This window comes from Protopterus annectens, chromosome 13.part0 (genome assembly GCF_019279795.1).
Source record: "Protopterus annectens isolate FY-2018-M chromosome 13.part0, PAN1.0, whole genome shotgun sequence".
NCBI classification, from domain to species: Eukaryota; Metazoa; Chordata; order Ceratodontiformes; family Protopteridae; genus Protopterus; species Protopterus annectens.
Genome location: NC_056747.1, coordinates 138,778,005 through 138,802,604, shown reverse-complemented (window position 1 = coordinate 138,802,604; position 24,600 = coordinate 138,778,005). Strand labels below are relative to the sequence as shown.

The following is a 24,600-nucleotide window of genomic DNA, read 5'->3' as shown; positions in this document are numbered from 1 at the left end:
AGATTTTTTTTTTTAAGAGTATTGTGTTTGCACAATGATGATACAGATGCAATAAAAGCCCTTACAGACCTTAAGTAAGACTTCCTAGAACGAGGCTATTCTGAGTTAGATATAGATAACATGATTAATGAAGCATGGACACCGATCCAGTAGATGCAAACCATATTTCGGTGCTACTACAGAAAAGTCATATACATCTGATTGTTCTTTGTTTACTAAAGATACCTTCAGGATTGTTTTTCAGTACTCCAGTGATGTTAATGATTACTGTGATATCATTAAGAAGAACTGGAATATCTTGGACATCCCTGATATGATCAACAAAGTAGGTACTACACCTTCTTTCTCTTTTAGAAATAATAAATCTCTAAAGCAACATCTTTGTAATAGACCCACTTTTTCTAGAACAGCTACTTCTATTAGGATAGGCACTTTTCTGTGCAGAAATTGTTCTGCATGTAGACATATCTACAGTCATGCCATTTATGCACATCCTTTTTGCAGTTTTAACATTAGACTAAACCACTATGCAGACTGCAAAACAGATAATATTGTCTATTTCTCATTTTGCCAGAAATGCCATGCGTATTATGTGGGAAAAACAAATAGACCTTTCAAGGACAGACTATTAGAACATATTAGAGAGAGTAAAAACAAGAGAGAAACGAATGCTCTAGCAACCCATAATATACAGACTGATTCTTCACACACCTTTAAATTCTTGGTATTGCAGATTATTGACAACACCATTTGAGGCGGTGATTTGGAAAATCGAACAGAGGCTGCTGAGCAAAAATGGATTCTCTTGCTTAATGCAGAGAAACCTCCAGGTCTCAACAATACCTCCTCCTTAAAATCTTTTTTAAAGGCACAACCTCTGAAACGCAAACATATTCCATATACATATATTTTTCTTTAAACAGAATTTGAGATGATTTTAAATATTTTTTATCTGTACATAGATAATTTTGTTTAATTTTAACACTTGCAAACAGTTCATTGTGTTTTTGTGCTTTCTCTTTAACAGTCAATTACATTAATTGACCACCATATGTTGCTATATAAAGATGCCTTTAGCTTTTTAAGATTGTCTGATGAAGCGACTTCCAAGTCGTGAAAGCGCTTACCTTTGTACTCTGGTTTTATTGTTTTTTAATATTGATGTTTCTAGCCTTGTAAGTTGTGTGCCGTTTTCTTACTTCACATTCAATTTATACTGTGCTCTTTATCCATCTTTTTGGCTTTCATATGCCTATACTTTGTCTATATCCTATTTGAACCTTTTTTTATTCTAGTTTTGGGGGAGGGGGGTGGGTACTTGCTGCTGTACAAGACATATATGTGCCTCTTGCCTTTACTTCAAAAAGATTGCAATGAAGACTTCATTCAGACCCACAGTTTTCATACCACCCAAGGCATGTATTTTTTTTTTTTTTACAAAAAGTGTTCAGTGTGTGTACCTGATCTGGTTAATGAAATATTTTCATGTGTTCATCATGTTGATCAGGGGTGCAGTAGCCTTAACTGTATGGGTTATATCCTGCCAAGGATTTAACAGCCAGCTCCCAAAGATTTCAGAGCACGTTCCATGAGTTCAGACTGTTGGGCGGCTTAAAAAAAAGGTGATCTGAAGCTTTGGAAGCTAGCCGGCTGATACGTCCTTAATGTCTGTACTGCTTTGGGTGCACATCATTGTAATCAAAGAAGTTCATTTACAAGGTTTTCAGTGATGTCAGTAAATGATGGAGCTGGAGGCTCTGCACGGTTTTACTTCCTCAGAAATTAGTAACTGTAAACAAGTAACTTCCCCTTTCTCAGACTCTTCAACTTCTTTTGTACAACTTCCTACACCTTAAAAAAGGGTCTAAACATTCTGAATTGTTGTTAGGGACAGTGAGTGACTTCCCCCTTTCCAATTATTTAGCCTCGCCAACAGTTGTTGAAGAGCCTTCCTCTCAGAGCAGACCTTTCCCAAAAATGTTTTAAAAGATTCAGGTGGTGTTAAAATGGAGACTAATATTCCTAGTATAATAATGGTTGATGTCATTAGCACCTTCTCTTCAAAAGATAACTGGTCTAGGCTTCTAAATCTGATTTCTCTCACTTTGTGGAATATTCCAAACTCCTGTCACACACAGTATGACTACTTGGGTGCAGGAAAAGACATTTTGATGCTAGGCTACCGAAGTCTGCACTTATTATTTATTATGATACAGTGTCAGTCTTTCGGGCTCCTGTTTTCTTGGTGCTAGTTGCCCCATTGCTGATATTACAACCAGTTTTTGTAAAGCTCCTACCTTTTTCTCAGGTTTTTCTGATGCTACTTTTTCCAGAATTGGGTCAGACTCCTCTTCCAGTGCCAGTGTGTACTAGACCTCTGTTGTGATTGCATAGACATATTTATTGGTGAACATCCATTTCTCCACTGGCACCCTGTTTGACACCCCCTTTTTCTGGCATTAGTTGTGTTTGTCCCTCTGACATTTGTCCCTCCTGTGTAGCGTTTCCTGACTTTTGTGGCTCAAGTGCTGGAGTTGCTGGCACCTTTCGTCCTGTTATCAGAAGCTCTGTTTTAAATGTCTGAACTACCTTAGCACAGTTCCTTTAGATTCATTTTGCATGGCTTTATTAAGCCACCTTGGTCTCATCTGTGGTTTCCATTCATTGTCTATGCCTAGTTGGTGTCCCCACTTCCAGCTGCTTGTTCTTAGTCTTAAATGTGATTTTCACTGACAGCCCCAATTCTTAGAAGGCCACGTGAGTTTTCTGTTAATGGAAATGACTTCAATGTGCTTCAGAAAGTGACCATCATAATCTGTCCACTTGGAACCTGAGGTAGATCCTCAGAGACAGGACTGAGATGAAGGGGAGGCAGATTCTAGGGACTTCAAGATGGCTGCACATTGAGTAACAGCTTGTTTCTAGCTCTCCCAGTATGAAAACAAACTCTGCAGAGAAGGCCAGTAGACGCATTTATGGGGAAGTTTCAGTAACTGGCTAGTAAATGCACCGCCTGGATGCCAGGAATAAAGAAATACAGAAGATCTGGAAAAAAATTGGCTACAAAAAGTGAGGAAGAAACACTGACTGGGGAAAGTTGTGCAGCTGTTCAACTAAAAGCAATGCAATCTTCAGACATGACTTCCAGTAACCCACAGGAGAATATGACAACTGCACACAGACCTGGTTACAGTCAACAAATCACTGATGGAGTGTATCAACACAAACAACAAAAGGCTGGAAAAATGGAAGCAGCTTTAAACAGATTATCAGGTGAGATGATAAAGTTGCGAAAATCAGAGGTCGAAATGAAGAGAAAGCTGGCTGAATATGAATGCTCAGGAAGAGATGTTTAAAAAAAAAATAGAATTAGAGGACAGAGCACATAGGGAAAACCTGATATTTTCAGCTATACCTGAGAAGCTGGAAGGAACAGACTGCATTAATTTTATGAAAGCACAAATAAGCAACTTGACTGGTATTCCACTACATGAGTTATTAATTGAAAGGTCACATCGGGTGTATGCTCCAAACCTAGCTATAAGAAAGCAACCTAGACTTTTAATAGTGAAGTTGCAATCCTACTAGAAGGAGTTGATTCTGACAAAACTGTGGCAGAAGAACAAAATACAGCAAAGTGTTAGTGGAAAATGATTACTCGTACACCAGGTAGAAGAGGAGTAAATTAATTTCAGTATTCAGGGAATTTTGAGATGCAGGTGTGAAATTCAGACTTTCTGTATCCAGCGATTCGTTAAGGTATTCTTCCCTGTAGGGACAAAATCATTTTTGATGAAGTACATGCCAAGGAGGAAATTCACAAGATTCTCCAACAAAAAGTGAGCTATGAAACAGGGATTCTGCTTTTTTTTTTGTTCTGGTAATAAAGACCGCAGAGAGACTGCACCTGTGAAACCTTTTCTAGTATTTCAATGGAAAATTGAGAGGGGGAAGGGAGCATGAGAGTTGACAAGAAGAATCGAGAGTATGTTGGAAATGAAGCAGGTACAGGATTTGGGCGAAGGAGAAGAACTGTAATAAAACCAGTAACTTACTGTGGGATTACAATGTAATAATTTTATGCTTGTGAAATATGACGGAACAAAAAAATTCTGAAAATATCAAGACTTTCAAAATTTGATGGCCTTGGGAACACTAAAGTGCATGCCATATTTCATGTTTTTAACATTCAGAAAAATGCTTTGGGGAGGGGAAGAGAAGGGAGAAAGCTTTACGTAAGTAAAGAAAATGTTTTCTCTTAATAGTACTGTGTTTGTGGTGTATGGTTTTCTTTGCATGCTATTTTTAAGTGTAAGGGGGATTGGGCACATGTGCTTTTTCTTTTTCTCCCCTCCTCTCTCTCTCTCCTTGTACAGTTTTGAGAAGTATATACAATGCAGTGTAAAAAAAACTTTTTAAAGCATGATAAAGATAAAATCAATGTGCTTTTTCTCATTCTTGCATGGGGAAATGGCTGGATTAAGGACCTTTGATTAGTTTTAAGAGACCAAGTAAATGAAAAAATATTAAATGTTATGAGGCTTTTTTCTAGCAAATGCATGTATACTTAGTAGCAATTCTGCAGCTAGTCTTCTTGTTTCCATAGAAAAAAATCTGATAAAGAGAAACTGGACACAGTCTGATGGAAGGGGATTGGCTGAGGGGGAAAAGAGAAATTGGCTAGGACATGTTCTCTGAAAGCAATCTGGGGTTTTCCCAGCAGGGCGAACTTTAAAGGTAAGACAAAACCAATTAGACTTAAGTAAAGTTTTCTAATTTCTTTTTTTGAAATGCAACGGGAATAGTAATACAAACAGGTGCTTTTGTTTTTTCTTCTTGCTTCTCTCATTTTCTTTGTTCAGTTTTAAGAAATGTAGGCACTGCAGTGTTATATAAAAAAAGTGGGAGGGAGTTGGGGGGAGAAAGGAAGGGTCTGGTGGTAAGAGAGTATAACAAAAGAAAAATGTGTGCGTTTTCCCATGTTTACATAGGGAAATGACTAGCTTAAGACCTTGGGCGTTATCCAGTAACAAGTTTATTAAAAAAAAGTATGTACATGAAAAAGAATATTGAATGTTATAAGGCTTTTTTCTGGTAAATATGGTATCCTTAGCAGTTTTGCATGTTACTGGAAGACCATTTACTAAAGAGAAATGACTTGGAGAAAATGTTTACTGAAGGCATTCAAGTGTTTTCTCAGCTGGGAGAGCTATAATGATAGACCAAATCAAATAGCACTAATAACACAGGTTGTACCATGCATCTTAGCACGACTAACCTTTCTTTGTGGTTAACTCTAGCCTGTCTGTGTGGCTGTCAACTTAGAACTTTTACTCTTATTAGTAAGCAAAAACTTCAATATTTGAAGATGTACATAGTTTTGTGTAAGTTGATATGTTTTTTTGGGCGGGGGGGGGGCTGTTTGAGTGCTTTCAAAAACAAACCAAAAAAAGTTATAAAAGATGTGGCATAGGCTTGAATGGATATGACAAGAAACTGTGTAAAAAGCCAACCTGCCGAAAAGTATATGCATGTTACATAAAAGTTGGAACTAGACATTTAACAAAAAAAAAAAACTGTATATAAAAGGTGGTAATAACCATATAAGAAAAGTATTCTTTTTGTAAAATCTTTGTCTGAATGATCTTGCAGATAAATATGAAAAAGAAAGTAGTGAACTATATGAAAAAAATGTAGAGTGCAAATAGCAATGCTACAGGAGACCCACCTAGAAATAACTGAACTTATGAATTTGATAAAGAAGGTTTTCAGGATGGTTATTCAGTGGAATGTCTGGGGCAAAGGAAAAGAGGAGTACATATTAATTGCAAGAGGAGCACCAATAGTGATAAAAAGGGGGGGAAATAGATAATGGAAGATGTATAGTACTAAGGGGCTACTGACAAGGGAGGAGGATTACAGTGGCATGCATTTACATTACACCTAAAACTGCTATAATGGAGCTTAAGAAAATTCTGAGAGAAATCAGCTTTCAGCAAAGAATATTTATAGATGGAGACTTGAATTTGGTTCGCAACAGTTAAGATGTGTCTGGGGGACCTGGAAGGGAAAATATAACAAAGGAGGGTAAGTTTTTAATGAAATTTGTGAAGATATTTGGCATGGAAGATGTGAATTCAGTAGTAGGAGTTCAGAGTGAATTTAAGTATTGTTCTCCAAGATGCAAAAACTGGGCTAGACTAGGTAGAATTTGTATCTCACAGGAACATGTGCTTTTAATTGAAGGTCTTGAAATGCACCTATTTCAGATCATGCTCCAATAATCACTAAAATAAAACACAAGATAATGAAATAAAAATGAGACACTGGTGCTTTCCCACCTATGGGTTGAAAACAGGAATTTAAGGAATGAGTTTTGGAATTAATTCAGAAGCTACTATAGAAGATGGGAATTTCTTCTGAAAATATAGATAGGGAAAGGGATAAAATTAAAGTGGAGTTTAAAACTAGGGTGGAAATAAAGGAAAGGAAGATATGGATAAGAAGTAACTAATTATTTAGAGGGATGGACAGATGTTTAAGTATTGCAAAATAGAGAATCTCTTGGAACAAGAAAAGGAGCAACTGCAGAATGCTAAACAGAAAATAAGGGATTACTTTGATATGTGTGAGTTTGGAAAGTTTGCTGTTAAGCAACTGTTTTTTTATGATAATTCTGGAACACAAACATTTTTAGCACAACAACTCAGGCAACAAAGTGGAAAGGACTGTCACCAAGCCTAGGGAGCCTATGACAGGGAAGATGAGACCCTGTAGAAATGTTAGAAATATTTTGGAAATTTTATGAAAGTTTGTATAAAAGCAGAGAAATATGGAAATCAAGAAAAGGTACAAATGTTTATGGAAGAATTCAATATGCCAAGGTTGGCAGTAGATGAGACTCAATTACTAACAGGATAGGAAGAGATGAGATAAAAATGGCTATGTATAACCAGTCAACAGGAAAGTCCCCAGGAATCGTTGGTATTCTGTGGAAGTTTGGAAGCTAGGAGGGAAAAAACTGAAAGATCTGGAAGGTTTTGTTTAACAGTATTTTAAGAGAAGTACCAGCTTCCTGGAAGAAGACAGTGGTAATGGTAATACCTAAAGAGGGTTAAGATCCATCAGATCCAGCTTCATACAGGCCCATATCAAGACTAAACCACAATTATAAAGTGTTTGTCTCTAATGACCAAAGTGTGGTTTTGTGGAAGAGAGGCCAACATTTGACCATATTAACAGAATATTGATGATCCAGAGGGAAGCAGAATGTAAGAAAATACCACTGTTATTGGTGGGTCTTGATGCATAGAAAACATTTGACAGAGTAGACTTGGGACATCATGAGCAGGGCAATGGAAGCATTTTTTTTTCCTGATACAATTATAAGGTTGATTAGGAGTGTATATGAGGGATTGGAAGCAAAAAATAGTGGGTGGGGTCTTCTCTGATAACTTTTGCTTGAGTAGAGGAACCAGCCAGGGTTGTCCACTTTGCCTGTTGTTGTTTGCATTATATTTAGAACCATTGGCAAAGAAAATAAGGGACTCTGAAATTCAAGGATGTAATTGGTGTGGTAGTCTGGAAAAGCTGGCTCTATTTGCAGATATTATTTTATACATAAAACCAGAAAGGGGCATTACGCCGTTGTGGATTATTTTAAGACAATTTCAAGTCTTCTCAGGATACAAAATTAATGAAGCTTAAAACAAAAGCAGTAACTGTAAATTATGTACCAACACACAAATTGGTCCAACAATATCCTTATTTATGGGGACATGACAAAATGAAATATTTAGGAGTATGGATTAGAAATGACTGTTGTCACAGCTAAGGCTATGTGGGAAGAGACTAAACAGAAGAGAATACAAAAATTGAGAAACTGCAAGGTTTGTGATATGGGTACTAAGGTACAAGCAATTAGTGATGTTTGTGTTTCACTGTTGCAGTCATTACAATTGGGTTATCCTGCTGGCAGGCTGCCCACAGTCAGTCTGAGTTCCAAAGTCTAGGTCCGGCGTCGGTTGCTGTCGCCTCCTCCCTGACGTCAGTGCGCCAAGGGTATAAAATATGCAGCCGACGCAATTTTCTCCAGTCTTTCTTGCCGCGCGGTGCCTGAAGCAAAAGCAGTTCGCAAGTCGAAGCAAAAGCAGTTCGCAAGTGCCGGTCAGCCGACTCCTGAGATTTTCAAATTCGAATTTCAGATCCGAAGTCTTCATTAAAGCTAAGTACCCCATTGCGGAAACTTTTTTCTTGCTCCAGACCGATGTCAGAAAAAGTTAATAATTGTATTTCTTGTGGGAAGCAAATACCTCATAAGGATTTTCATTCTTACTATATTCCTTGCCTAGGCCCTGACCACGATGTTGCTAGTTGTCGGTTTTGTGCTAGATTTAACCAACGCACTATTAAGCATCGGTACGATTTTGCATTTCATTATTTTGGCAGAAGATTTAACTATATAATGCCGTCTAAGCAACCGACTACCGGAGTTTATAAAGACAAAGAAACAAGTACAGCATTCTCCTGGACAGGCCTCCATGCCTAAAAAACAGATGCTTAAAATGGCCGAAGACCCAATTACTTTGATCAGGGGTTCCCATCCCCCTCCTGATAAAAGGCCTAGGCAAGAGATAGAATATGCATCTTCAGATCCGGTTTCCATTTCCTCTGATTCCTCTTCTGAACAGGAATATTCTCTTCCTCCCTATGAGGATTCAGATGCTGAAGAATCTATTCCTTCAGCCTCACCTCCTGAGGATTATTCTTTTGGGGAAACCCTGCATACTGTGAGGGAGCATTTCCAAAGGGAGAGTCAAGATTACTCAGAATCCAAGAAAAGGCTCAGAGACTTCCTCTTATTACCTCAGCACAGGCCCCTTGCTATTCTTCCTGTTTTAGACATTGTAGATTATGTATTTTCAGAGTTCGGACTGTCTCCTGACTCTTTGCCACCAGCTCCTGTTAAACCAGACAGATACTACAGGGTTCCTGATTTACATACATTTCTTTGTAAAAACCCTGCAGCAGACCCAGAAACTATCTCTCAGGGTCCCAAAGGGGTCAAGGCTTCCATTGCAAAAAACCCTATGCCTCTGATAGTGATTCAAGGGCCCTGGACAGATTGGGTAAAAGATTTATACTTCTGCTAACTTGGCTATAAGATCTTTAAATTGTCAATTTCATATGCTTAAATATCAGCAATATCTAATGTCACTGCTTAAACAGAAAATGTTGACAAATTCAGAATGTGCAGAAAACAGGATTTATTGCATGCAGCTGAACAAGTAGGAAAGCATACTTTGCAATGTGGTTTTGATTCTCTAGAAGCCTCTTGCAGGGCCGCTGTTACAGGATGTTCGTGTTATACTGCTGCAGTCATCACACTTGGGTTATCCTGCCGTCAGGCGGTCCCGCAGTCGGCCGAATCCCAAAGTCTTGGTCTGGCGTCGGTTGTCGTCGCTTCTTCCCTGATGTCAGTGCAACACGGGGATAAAAGAGGCAGCCAACGCCATTTTCTTCAGTCTTTCTAGCCGCGCGGTACCCGAAGCAGAAGCAGTTCGCAAGTGCCGGTCGGCTAGCTCCTGAGATTTTCGAATCGAATTTCAGCCCAAAGTCTTCTCTAAAGCTAAGTACCCCGTTGGGGAAACTTTTCTTGCCTCACACCGATGTCAGACAAAGTTAATAATTGCATTTCTTGTGGGAAGCAAATACCTCATAAGGATTTTCATTCTTATTGTATTCCTTGCCTAGGCCCAGACCACAACGTCTCTGGTTGTCTGTTTTGTGCTAGGTTCAACAAACGTACAATCAAGCGTCGGGCAGATTTCGCCCGACATTATTTTGGCAGAAAATTTAATTATAGCATGTCGTCGGAACAACCGACATCAGCAATGATTAAAAAACGCAAGGATAAGGACAGGCAACCAAGGCCAAGACCATATACCGAGGCCTCAGCAAGGCCTACCGCCGGTTCTCCGGTTTTCAGCGAGGCGCCTACGCAGCCCCTGACTACCGCTGATTTAGAAATTTTGACGGCCCCCCAGACCGAATCAGCTGGGCCTCAGGAGCCGGTTCCATCTCATCCCACAGACGCCAACCCTGGCGGTGATCCGGCGATTTTGGACAGGCCTTGGGTTTCTGAAGGTGTCTTCAAACCAACAACTATCTCTATTAAGTCTTATGCTAAACTTAAAACCCCCTTAAAAGTTAGGAAACCGGGTCCACAGTTCCCCCCACAGGCCCATATGCCTAAAAAACAGATGCTTAAGATGGCTGAGGATTTAATTACCCTTATCAGGGGTTCACAACCCCCTCCTGACAAAAGGCCTAGACTGGAGGAAGGTTATCCTTCCTCTGACCAAGCATCCATTTCCTCAGCTAACTCTGAGGACCAGGATTATTCCCTCCCTCCCTATGAAGACTCAGATGCTGAAGAGTCCATTCCCACTGTCTCCCCCCCTGAAGACTGCTCTTTTGGGGAAACTTTACACACCATGAGGGAACACTTCCACTGGGAAGGCCAAGATTAGAACTCTGACTCTAAGAAAAGACTCCGTGAGTTCCTTCTTCTCCCACAGCATAGACCCATTGCAATTCCTCCAGTTTTAGACATTTTGGATGATGTTTACACCAAATCGAGTCTAAACCCAGATTCCTTACCTCCTGCACCAGCTAAACCAGACAGATACTACCGAGTTCCTGATTCTCCTAAGTTTCTATATAAAAGCCCTGTTGCAGACCCCAAAATCATTTTCCAGGGTCCCAAAGGGGTTAAGGCCTCTACTGCTAAGAATCCACTACCTTCTGAAAGAGATTCCAGAGCATTAGAAAGATGGGGGAAGAAAGTGTATACGTCTGCCACTTTGGCCATGAGGGCCTTAAACTGCCAATTCCACATGCTAAAATACCAGCAGTACTTGACTACACAGTTAAAGCAGAAAATGATCCCTCAGACAGATCAACCTGATTTCAAAGAGATGCAGGATTTGCTGCATGCAGCAGAACAGGTGGGAAAGCATACCTTAGTGTGGTTTTGATTCATTGGAAGCCTCATGTAGAGCAGCTGTCACAGGATCTGTAATATGTAGACATGCTTGGCTAAAAGAGCAAGCCTTACCAGAACATGTCAAAGCAAAGTTATTGGATGCTCCATTGCAGAAAGATGTGTTTGGTGTCAAAGCAGAGGAAGTTTTAAAGAAAATAGAAGAAAAGGCAAAATCTATGCAGTTAAAGATTTTTTTTTACAGGTACAACCTCCTCATTTCAGCAGAAACTGGCCATCAAAAAACTGGTCCTTTCCTGCATCAGACAAACCCCAAAGGGGTAGGTACAGACGCCCAAGGGGCAGAGGCCAGCCACAAGGTTCTTTCAGGCCTAGACAATGGCATACAACAACTCAAAGAGGTGGAGACTAAAGATCTCAACCCTCCAGGAAGCAAACACAATGACTTCCCTCTTCGCCTGCCAAGCAAAATTGCCCTGGCAGCACTTTTGGGAGGAAAACTGGCTCTATTTCCACAAAATTGGCGCATCATAACAAAGGACCAATGGGTTCTGGATATTATTACCCGAGACTACAGATTTTATTTTCACACTTTACCACGGATGAGTGGCATGCCAAATCTGCCTCCAAACCAATGGGCAGAGGCACAAATGCAAATTTCAGGTCTCATGGATATGAAAGCAATTCAAAAGGTACCTACAAAGGAGCAAGGTCAAGGTTTTTACTCAAGACTATTGGTAGTACCAAGAAAGGGCAAAGCCTGGAGACCCATTTTAGACCTCTCAATTCTAAACACATACCTGGAGGTACCCAAATTCAAAATGCTCACACTACAGCAGCTTCTTCCCATGCTGGGCAAGGAGTCTTGACTGGTAACGTTGGACCTCAGAGGCATACCTGCATGTCCCTATCAGACAAGATTGCAGAAGATACCTCCGATTTTTGGCAGGTACAACGCATTATCAGTTCTCTGCATTGCCCTTTGGCTTATCTACTGCGCCCAGAGTATTTACGAAATGCCTGGCATCAGTAATTGCATACTCCAGACAACAAGGAATACAAATTTATCCATATCTGGACTGTCTGATCCAAGCGGACAGCAAGGCCATTCTATTACAGCATCTGGCATTTGTAACAAAGCTGCTAAGTTGCCTGGGGTACACAGTAAACAAAAAGAAGTCAAAGCGAATTCCCTCACAAGACATAATATTCCTGGGTGCCAGCTTAAATACAACGGCCCAGATGGCTTATCTCATGCCAGACAAACAAAAACAACTGACTCAGTACTTCAAAAAGATGGCAACTTTTACCCAGCTCACTGCAAGGAAAATCCTGCAGGCATTGGGGTTCATGGCATCCTGCATTCAACTAATTCCACATGCAAAGTTGCATATGAGGAAATTACAATGGTACCTGAAAAGTGTATGGACTCAACACAGGCACAGCCTCGAAACAAGTATACCTCTCATTCCCTGCCTTCAAAAAGAGTTCCTATGGTGGGCTCAAGCATGTCAAATAAACAAGGGTCTTCCTTTTGTCTTACCTCCAGCAAACCAAACTAGGACAACAGATTCTTCAGACTACGCCTGGGGAGCACACATGGCAGGACAGTGCATTCAGGGCAAATGGTCTGCAAAACAAATGCATCTACACATCAACCAGAAGGAGATGCTAGCTGTGCAAAATGCACTGACAGCCTTCAAGGACCTCTTGCATCCAGGACAACTACTACTAAGGACAGACAACACCACAGTTATGTGGTACATAAACAAACAGGGAGGAACACACTCCTACCCTTTATGCAGACAGGCAATGACCTTGTGGAACACAGCATTGACTTACCAAGTACAACTGCAAGCACAATTCCTGCCAGGAAAGGAAAACATATTGGCAGACGAATTAAGCAGAAATTTGGCAGATCCTCACGAGTGGAGACTACACCCACAAGTATTTTCAATGATAACTCAAAGGTGGGGACGCCCAGACATAGATCTATTTGCCTCCCCCAACAATTGCCAACTACAGCAATTTTGCACACGGACTTATCATTCCCTAGCCTGGAAAGGGGACGCCCTATCATTCAGTTGGACAGCATTGACAGTCTGTGCCTTCCCACCACTACCTCTCTTGACCAAGGTATTACTGAAAGTCAGATCAGAGAGACCACAAATGATCCTCATTGCTCCGGACTGGCCACGTCAGCACTGGTACCCATTACTAAGGACCTTAACTCACAGCCCTCCATGGATCTTACCTCAATTCCCACTTCTGTTGACTCCGCAAAACTCTCAGATCCTTCACAGTCAGCTCAGGACTTTAAAGTTAGCTGCATGGAGAATACCTTGAATTATCAATCAACACTTCTCTCAAAGGACGTCCTGAATGTCATTCTGGAGGCCAGAAGGCCCAGCACCAGAAAAACTTACTCAGACAAATGGAAAAGATTTTGTGCATGGAACCAGGCTAAAGGCCAAAATCCTTGGATACCAAACATACCTCAAATACTGCAGTACTTAACTGAGATGCTACACAAAGGCCTTTCTTTCTCATCCATTAAGATCCATGCTTCAGCCATTTCAGCTCCGTATAATACGGATCCTCCCATATTCTCACACCCTTTACTAAGGCAGTTTCTCAGAGGGGCTAAGAATATAAGACCCCCCAGAAAACCCCCAACGCCAGCTTGGGACCTCAACTTTGTTTTAGAAAAATTAACACTGCCTCCTTTCGAACCAGCCTTCTCAGCAGAACTACAATACTTGTCATGGAAAACAGCTCTGTTGCTGGCTGTCACCTCAGCACGCAGGGTCTCAGAACTACAGGCACTTATGGCAGTGGAACCTTTCATCATTTTCCATCAGGACAGAGTCTCTTTACGAACTAACCCTACCTTTATGCCAAAGATAGAATCCAGTGTGGCTTTGATTCAGACCATCCATTTACCCACCTTTTATCCAAACCCCCAGAATAAAGGAGAAAAACTCCTTCACTCTTTGGACATTCGCAGACTGCTACGTTACTATTTGGATAAGACAAAGACCTTCAGAAAAACGGACCAACTCTTTGTATCCTATGCTGCAGGTTCACAAGGAAAGGCTATTTCAAAACGGACCATCTCCAAATGGATAGCACATTGTATCCGCTTTTGCTACTCGCACCATGGGAAAACAGTGCCTGTTAATATTGGGTCCCATTCTACCAGCAGCCTTTCTCAGGGGGGTTCCAACCAAGGACATTCTGGAGGCAGCTACTTGGAGTTCAGTGCACACCTTTACCAAGCACTACCACCTTCCATTATACTCAAAAACCAGAGCTGGTTTTGCCACTGCAGTTCTGCAGGGCGTCCTAGCTTCACCTAACCCAGTTTTGCACCAGCCACCCATCCATAGCTTTGGGATTCAACCCAAGTGTGATGGCTGCAGCAGTATAACACGATGAGCATAGTACAGTTTTGTACCTACCATAAATGTAGATGTTCGAGTGTATGTACTGCTGCAGTCCAGGTTACCCTCCCACCATCCCCTCTACATACCAGGGTGTTGGTTATAACTCCATGTACATCAATCTATTGGATGCATGTCTATATGATGTATTTGCTAACAGCTAGTACTATTGTTTATCTACTAAGGTATTTTTGCATAGTTATTTGTATTGCCATCCTAGTTGGGGGCACCTGACATCTGGGGCAAGAAAAACTGAAGAAAATGGCGTTGGCTGCCTCTTTTATTCCCCCCTGTCGCACTGACGTCAGAGAAGAAGCGACGACAACCGACGCCGGACCAAGACTTTGGTATTCGGCCGACTGTGGGACCACCTGACGGCAGGATAACCCAAGTTTGATGACTGCAGCAGTATATACACTCTAACATCTACATTTATGGTAGGTACAAAACTGTACTTTCTGTCATTAGGAGACATGTTTGGTTAAAAGAACAGAATCTGCCCGATCATGTTAAAGCAAAATTATTAGATGCTCCATTACAACATGATACCTTGTAACTTGTTTGGTGTTAAAGCAGAAGAGGTGTTGGAAGAAAATGGAGGACAAAGCTAAATCTATGCAAACAGTCAAGGACTTCTTATAGGTACAGCCTCCCAGATTTAGCAGGAACTGGCCTGCAAATAATGGGTCCTTTCCAGTGTCAGACAGGCCACAGAGACAGATCACAGCCCCAAGGCTCATACAGGCTTAAACAATGGGGTGCTTCAACCTCCAAAAGCGTAGAAGAAAAATCACAGCTATACAGGAAACAGTCTCAATGACTTTCCCCTGCCAACACCAAGCACTCCTCTTCTGGCAGCTCCTTTGGGGAGAAAATTGCACAAAATTGGCACATGATCACCCAGGACAAATGGGACTTAAATATCGTATCCCAGGGTTACAGGTTCCATTTTCCCACCCTGCCAAGGCCAAATGGTATGCCAGACATGACACGCAATCAATGGGCAGAGGCACAAAAACAAGTTTCATCCCTCATGGACATGAGAGCCATTCAGCAAGTACCACAGCAAGAGCATGGACTAGGATTTTACTCAAGGCTATTCTTGGTGCCCAGAAAGGACAAAACCTGGAGACCAATACTGGACCTGTCTATCCTGAACACATTCCTGGATATTCCAAAATTCAAAATGTTAACTCTGCAGCAGCTTCTGCCTATGCTGGGCAAGAAGGCTTGGCTTGTGGCTTTAGACCTAAAAGAGGCATACCTGCATGTTCCAATCAGACAGTCATGCAGAAGATGCCTCAGATTTATAGATGGCTCAATGCATTACCAATTCTCTGCACTGCCCTTTGGCTTATCTACTGCGCCCAGGGTCTTCACAAAATGCCTGGCATCAGTAATTGCTTTTTGCAGACAGAGGAATTCAAATATATCCTTACTTGGACAACTGACTTATTCAAGCAGAGAACAAGGACACACTACTACAGCATCTGGCGTTTGTAAAAACATTACTAACAGGCCTAGGGTACACAGTAAACGAAAAGAAATCAAAACTCGTACCCTCTCAAGAGATGATATTCCTGGGTGCAAGCTTAAACGCAACTGCCCAGATGGCTCATGTCACACCAGACAAACGCAGACAACTGACTACTTATTTCAAAATGTTGGCAACAAAGACCCAGTTATCTGCAAGAAAAATTCTGCAGGCTTTGAGCTTCATGGCATCCTGCATTCTGCTAATTCCATATGCAAGAATGCATATGAGGAAACTTCAGTGGTATCTAAAAAGTGTTTGGACTCAACATTGCCACAGCCTGGAAACAATAATTACCCTCATTCCCTGCCTGCAACAGGAGTTTGTGGGCGAAAGCCTGTCAGCACAACACGGGACAGCCAATCACCTTACCCACAGTCAGGCAGACATTGACAACAGATGCATCAGATTATGCCTGGGGGGCCCATATGGCAGGAAGATGTATTCAGGGCACATGGTCCGCAAGTCAAATGCATCTACATATCAAGCAAAGAGAGATACTAGCAGTTCAAAATGCCCTGACAGCCTTCAAGGAACTACTTCATCCAGAACAACTACTGATAAAGACGGACAACACCGCAGTCATGTGGTACATAAAAAAACAAGGGGGGCACACATTCCTACCCCCTCTGCAGACTAGCCATGAACTTGGTAAGTCAATACTGTGTCCCACAAATACATCTGCAAGCACAATTCCTGCCAGGAAGGATAAATACTCTGGTAGACGAACTAAGCAGAAACCTAATGGGATCCCCACGAGTGGAAATTGGATCCACAAGTCTTCAGCATGATAACAAGGAACTGGGGATGCCCGGACATAGACCTATTTGCCTCCCCTCGCAATTGCCAACTACAAAAATTCTGCACAAGGACTTATCACAAACAAGCATGGAAAGTGGATGCTCTATCTTTCAGCTGGAAAAACCTAGCAGTATATGCCTTTCCACCCCAAGATACTCCTCAAGGTCAGACAAGAGAAGCCAAAAATGATACTGATTACCCCAGACTGGCCCCGCCAGCACTGGTACCCAATCCTAGTCTCAATGCCCACCTTGGACATTACCTCAAATTCCTCACTTACTGACCCAACAAGACAGTCCGATACTGCACAGCCAACTCAGGACCTTAAACCTGGCAGCATAGCGGATAATGTAGCCGTTCAAGACGCACCTCTTTCTAAAGCAGTCATGGATGTGATTTTGGAGGCCAGGAGGCCTAGCACCAGAAAATCTTATGCAGAAAAATGGAAGAGATTCTGTGCTTGGAACCAGGCACAAGGTATTGACACGATTGTTCCAAATATTCCTCAGATTTTGCAATACTTAACTGAGATGCTGGATAAAGGCCTTTCCTTTTCATCAATTAAAATTCATGACTCTGCCATTTCAGCTCATTACAATACAGAACCACCTATTTTTTCTCATCCATTATTAAGGCAGACCTCAGAGGGGCCAACAACATAAGACCTCCAAGGAGAGAGCAGCAATACCTGCATGAGACCTCAACTATGTCTTGGAAAAACTTACACTGTCTCCGCCTGAGCCAGCCTCTACAGCTGATATAAAATTCTTATCCTGGAAAACAGCTCTGCTCCTAGCAATAACCTCTGCTAGACTAGTCTGAGTTACAGGCACTCATGGCTGTGTAACCTTTTTATCATTTTCCATCCTGACAGGGTTTCTGTGAGGACAAACCCTACATTTATGCCTAAGGTAGTGACCAGTGTGGCTCTTAACCAAACAATTCACTTGCCTCCCTTTTACCCAAACCCACAGAATAAGGGGGAGAGACTTCTGCATTCTTTGGACACTCAGACAGCTACGCTTCTACTTGGACAGAACCAAAGCTTTCAGAAAGACTGAACAACTTCTAGTAGCATATGCTGCAGGATCACGAGGAAAGCATATCTCAAAGCAGACTATTTCAAAGTGGATAGGCCACTGCATTCGTTTCTGCTATTCACAGCATGGCAAATCAGTGCCTAAGGGCATTAGGCCACATTCCACCAGAGCAGCAGCCACTTCAGCAGCCTTCCTCAGAGGAGTACCAACCAAAGACATCTTAGAAGCTGCAACTTGGAGTTCAGTGCATACTTTTACAAAGCACTATCACTTACCTCTATACTCTAAATCCAGGGCAGGCTTTGCCACTGCAGTTCTGCAGGGCCTGATAGCCTCTCCTAATCCTATCTAGCACCAGCCTCCCAACCATAGCTTTGGGATTCAACCCAATTGTAATGACTGCAAAAGTGAAACATAGTACAGTTGTGTACCTACTATAAATGTAGATGTTCGAGTGTATTCACTGTTGCAGTCCAGGCTACCCTCCCACCATCCCCCTTTTCCTTGCTGGGACTTATCTGTACTTCTCTATTCTATACAACCTATGTGGTGTATTTGCTTGTAGATGAAGGAAAAGTTGTTTTTTGGTTATGCATGCTTATTGGCATTAGTGAGCCTACCATTTTAGGTGCACCTGACATGTGGGGCAAGAAAAACTGAAGAAAATGGCGTCGGCTGGATCTTTTATACCCCTGGCACACTGATGTCAGGGAGGAGGCGACAGCAACCGACACCGGACCTAGACTTTGGAACTCAGGCCAACTGCGGGTAGCCTGCCAGCAGGATAACCCAATTGTAATGACTGTAACAGTGAATACACTCGAACATCTACATTTATGGTAAGTACACAACTGTACTTTTTTAGTCCTTTTAGTCTTGTACACAGGTTAGGCATAGCTTTATCAACCAGAGGAGAAGCTATGGATAGCGGTTAGAAAAGAGTTGAAGGATTTTGTGGGAAGGGAAGACAGCAAGGGTCAAGTGGGGATAAGCTGATTATTCCAATAGAAACAAGGTGGACTAGGATTACCCAATCTGGGGGGGTGTTTTAGAAGCAACACAGATGTTCTTCGTGTTTCACTGTTGCAGTCATCACATTTGGGTTATCTGCTTGCAGTAGCCCTCAGTCCGCCTCATTACCAAAGTCTTAGGTCCTGCGTCGGTTGCTGTCTCATCTTCCGTGACGTCGTGTAGTCGGGTATAAAGCATTCAGCCAATACCATTGCATCAGTCTGTCTTGCCGTGTGGTGCCCGAAGCAGAAGCAGTTCGCAAGTGCCAGTTGGCCAACTCCTGAAATTTTTGTTTTCGAGTTTCAGAACCGAAGTCTTCAACTAAAGCTAAGTACCCCGTTGGGGAAACCTTTGCTTGCTCTAAACCGATGTCAGTAAAAGTCAATAATTGTATTTCTTGTGGAAAGCAAATACCTCAGATTTTCATTCGTACTGAATTCCTTGCCTAGGCCTTGACCACGACGTACCTCACTGTCGGTTTTGTGCCTTAGTTAAGCAACGAACTATTCGTCTATATATTTACGCTTCTAAATATTTTGGTACTCTGTTCAATTATCCAGATATGTCTTCGGTAAGCCATCCGACTACCGACATTCCAAAAAAACACAAAGATAAAGACGGAGACAGGCCACCTAGGTCCAAAGCTGCCGACGACGCTTCTCCTAAGCCAGTTGCCAGTTCGCCGGTAGTCAGTGAGGCGCTTTAGCAGCCCCTGATGCCCTCTACCGAGTCCTATTCGGAGTCCGGTATGCCATGAGATGCTTCAACTGTGGAATCTGCGGATGTCTCTACCTTGGATGGGTCTAGAGCTGCTGTGCAGGCACCGGCTTCTGAGGGTGTATTCAGCCCTACCGACTTGCATATTAAACAGACGACTTCTTCAAGGCCTAAAACTCGAACCATGCATAGAAAACTGACACCCAGACCACATGGTCAGGCCTCTATGCCTAAAAAACAAATGATAAGAATGGCTGAAGACCTTATTACTTTAATCAGGAGAAGCCAACCTTCTCCCTCTGAGACCTAGGACTGAATTTGCTTATGATACTTTTGACCATGATTCTGAAATTTCTGTTTCCTCTGACCAGGATTTACCCTTATCTACCTTTGAGGATTCTGATGCAGAGGACTCTATTCTCTCTGCTCCCCCCCCCCCCCTTGAGGATTTTTCTTTTGGTGAAACCTTGCATGCTCTTAGGGAGCATTTTCTTGGGTAAAGCCAGGATTACTCTGATTCTAAAAAGAGGCTTAGGGATTTCTTACTCCTGCCCCAACACAGGCCTTTAGCTATCCCTCTTGTACTAGACATTGTTGTTGATGCCTTTTTGGAATCTAGCTTGGTCCTTGACACTCTACCTCCTGCTCCCAGAAAACCTGATGGATATTACAGGGTTCCTGACTCTCACAAGTTCCTTTTTAAAAATCTTACTGCGGATCCTGAGACCATTTCACAGGGACCCAAGGGCATTAAGGCTACTACTGCCAAAAATCCTACCCCCTCTGATAGAGACTCCAGGGCGCTGGATAGATGGGGTAAGAAGGTATACACTTCTGCAGCTTGGCCATTAGGGCCTTAAACTGCCAGTTTCATACATTAAAGTATCAGCAGCATATTATTGGATTGCTTAAACAGAAAATGATTTATGATTGTGTTGAAAACAAGGATATACAGGATGTAATGCATTCTGCTAAACAGGTTGGAAAACATACTTTGCAATGTGGTTTTGATTCATTAGAGGCATCTTGCAGGGCTGCTGTCACTGTGTCTGTACTTAGAAGGCATGCTTGGCTTAAGGAGCAATCTTTGCCAGATCATGTTAAAGCTAAATTGCTGGATGCTCCCTTAAATCAGGACCGCCTGTTTGGCAACAAAGCAGAAGAAGTTCTTAAAAAGATGGAGAAAAAAGCTAAATTTATGCAAACTGTTAAAGATTTCCTACAAGTACAGCCTCCAAGATTTAGTAGACATTCACCCTCTAAGAATTGGTCCTTTCCTGCCTCTTCCAGACCTTCTCAGTCCAAACCCAGAACCAGCAGAACACCCAGGCTTCAGTCCCAGGGTGCGCACAGGACTAAGCAGTGGGGGGCTCCCACTTCCACATCAGGGAGTAGTAAGACTCCCCCCTATGGTAAACTTTCTCAATGACAACTTTAAAACTTCCAAGCACTTCTCAACTGACTGCTCTTTTAGGGGGAAAGATTGCTCTGCAGGCAAAAAACTGGGAAGTCATTACCCAGGACAAATGGGTTTTAAATAGTTTCCCAAGGATACAGATTTCACTTCCACACATTACCAACCCCCAACTGTTAGCCAGATCTACCCCCAAATCAGTGGGCAGAGGCTCAAAAGCAAGTACTGTCTCAAGTATAAAGGCTTTTCTAACTGTACCAGAAGCGGAAAGGGGACAAGGTTTCTACTCTACTTTTCCTGGTACCCAGAAAAGACAACTCGTGGCATATTTCTGTCTTAAACACTTTTTGCTGATTCCAAAATTCAAGATGTTAACTCTTCACCAGTTGCTTCCTGTGCTAGGCAAAGATGCCTGGTTGGCAACACTGGATTTAAAGGAAGCCTACCTGCACATCCCAAGCAGAGGGAATCTTGCAGAAGATGCCTACGCTTCAAAGCAGGCTACATGCACTATCAGTTCTCTGCACTGCCTTTTGGCTTATCTGCTGCGCCCAGGGTATTCACAAAGTGCCTAGTTCGTCATTCTATTTTGCAGGCAAAGAAATATTCAAATATACCCATACCTGGACGATTGTCTAATTCAGACAAAGTCAGGACATACTTTTGAATCATCTGGCATTTGTACAAAAGGTGCTAACTTGTTTGGGGTACACCATAAACAAAAAAAAATCACATCTGGTACCCTGTCGAATTATATTCCTGGGAGCAAGCTTGAACACAACTTCCCAGATGGTTTTCCGCATGCCAGAGAAACAAATTCATTTGACATCTTCAAACTAATGGCCACAAAAACCCTGCTATCTGCAAGGCAAATACTGCAAGCCTTTGGGTTCATGGCCTCCTGCATTCTACGAATTCCATATGCAAGACTGCATATGAGGAAACTACATTGGTATCTAAAAAGCCTATGGGTGTCAACATTCTCAGGATCTAGAAGCAATGATTCCTATCATACCTTGCCTACGGTTAGAGTTCCTTTGGTGGGCACAGACCTGCCACCAAAACAAGGGACTACCATTCACTCTACCCCCTGCCACCCAAACCCTAACAGTATCATCAGACTATGCATGGGGGGTTGACCTGGCAGGAAAGTGCATTCAGGGCAAATGGAACCCAAGTCAAATGCACCTGCATATCAATCAAAAAGAATTGTTAGCTGTACAGAATTCTCTGACAGCCTTCAAGGACCAGATTCTTCCAGGACAATTAATGGTAAAGACGGACACCACCACTGTTATGTGGTACATAAACAAGCAGGGGGGGGTACCGATCTTTACCCTCTCTGCAGACTAGCCATGCCTCTGTGGAACACAGCTGAGCTACCAAGTGCATCTACAGGCTCAGTTCCTGCCAGGAAAACTAAATACGCTGGCAGACAAACTAAGCAGAAATCTCATGGACCCACATGAGTGGAAACTGGAACCAAAGATTTTCAACATGTTGATAAACAAATGGGGGAGCCCAGATATAGACCTGTTTGCCTCCCCCCAAAACTACCAATTGGACAAATTCTGCACAAGGACTCCCCACAAGCTTGGAAAGTGGATGCTCTGTCCTTCAGCTGGAAAAATCTATCAGTTTATGCCTTTCCTCCTTTGCCTCTCCTCTCCAAAGTACTACTAAAGATCAAACAAGACAAACCAAGGATGATACTGATTGCAGCAGACTGGCCACACCAACACTGGTGTACCCCCTCTTGCGCAGTGTGTCACTGCTGGCTCCATGGCGCCTGCCTCAGACCCCTACCCTGCTGTCTCAGCAGGAGAACCAGATTCTGCACCCTCAGCTTCAAATCCTGAACCTGGCAGCCTGGCTAATTACCTAATCTCTCGTTACCATCCCTCAGTAAACAAGTGTTGGATGTCATTTTGGAGGCAAGGAGGCCTAGTACTAGAAAATCTTATGCTGAAAAATGGAAAATATTCTGTGCCTGGAACCAAACTCAAGGGATGGCCCCAGCAGTGCCCAATTTACCTCAGATTCTTCCAATACTTAACTGAGATGCTTCACAAAGACCTTTCTTTTTCCTCAATCAAAATTCACGCCTCAGCCATTTCAGCTCATTATAACACAGAACCACCCCTCTTCTCTCACCTACTGTTCAAGCAGTTCCTCAGAGGGGCCAAAAACGTAAGACCACCCAGGAGAGCCCCAGCTCCAGCCCGGGACCTTAACTTTGTACTGGAAAAACTCACTCTTCCTCCTTTTGAGCCAGCTGCAAGTGCTGAATTAAAATTCCTTTCTTGGAAAACATCCTTCCTTTTAGCAATCACTTCAGCAAGAAGGGTATCTGAAATACAGGCCCTTTTGGCAGTGGAGCCTTTCGTCATCTTTCAGGACCAATCCCTTCTTTATGCCCAAGGTGGTATCCAGTGTGGCTCTTAATCAGTCCATTCATTTGCCAACCTTCTTTTTTTTCTAATCCACAGAACAAAGGAGAACAGATACTGCACTCCTTAGATGTGCACAGACAACTTAAATTTTACTTGGACAGGACTAAACCTCAAAGGAAATCTGAACTGCTGGTGGCACTTGCTGCAGAGGTAGTCGGGAAGGCTATTTCAAAGCAAACCATTTCTAAATTGATAGGCCATTGCATTTATTTCTGCTATAAGCACCATGGAAAATCTATCCCACAGGGGATTAGACCCCATTCAACCAGGGCTGCATCTACCTCTTACAGCCTTTCTCAGAGGTGTCACTACCAGGGACAGCCTAGAAGCTGCTACCTGGAGTTCTGTACATACTTTCACCAAGCATTACCATTTACCAATTTTCTCTAAATCCAGAGCTGGCTTTGCCACTGCAGTCTTGCAGGGCCTTATAGCTGGTCCTAATGCTATCTAAATTCTTCCTCCCATCCTTAGCTTTGGGAATCTACCAGATGTGATTACTGCAACAGTGAAACACGAAGAACATAGTACAGTAGTGTACACTTACCATAGATGTCTATATTAGAGTGTATTCACTGTTGCAGTCCTGGTTACCCTCTCTCCAGCCCCCTGACTTCTTTTGGCTATACTTCTACTCTTCTTTACTATGCTTAAAAGCTTTTTGATGTATTTGTTTTTTTGTTGGAGGTATACCTTGTGTGTATGTGTGTGTATGTATGTATGTATGTATGTATATATATATATATATATATATATATATATATATATATATATATATATATATATATATGTGTGTGTAATATATATATATATATATATATATATATATATATATATATATATATATTTAATTGCTTTCCAGTAAGGGGGGCACCTGACATCTGGGTCAAGAAAAACTGATGTAATGGCTTCTGCTGCATGCTTTATACCCGACTACCTGACATCACGGAAGATGAGACAGCAACCGACGCAGGACCTAAGAATTTGATAATCAGGCCGACCGAGGGCTACTGCATGCAGATAACCCAAATGTGATGACTGCAACAGTGAATACACTCCGTCTGCATTTATGGTAAGTGTACACAACTGTACTTTAAGCCTCTTGTACATAGCAAAAGTAGAGTGGAAAAGAATGAAGATGATACAGAGAGGAAGTTCAAGAAATAAGGACAGTTGGGGTTT

General features: G+C 42.2%; 1 protein-coding gene across 3 annotated transcripts in view; it reads left to right on the top strand.

The window, feature by feature from the left end:
• MED26 (mediator complex subunit 26) overlaps positions 1–24,600 on the top strand; it is a 527,523-nt gene that overhangs the window by 405,126 nt on the left and 97,797 nt on the right. The window contains exon 1 of one of the 3 annotated variants that reach the window (XM_044090731.1): positions 4,634–4,737. The exons of the other annotated variants lie outside the window; for them this stretch is intronic. The gene's annotated coding sequence lies outside the window, so the exon portion shown is untranslated. Of the gene's footprint in view, positions 1–4,633; positions 4,738–24,600 lie in introns of those variants that run through there. 3 annotated transcript variants of the gene reach the window in all.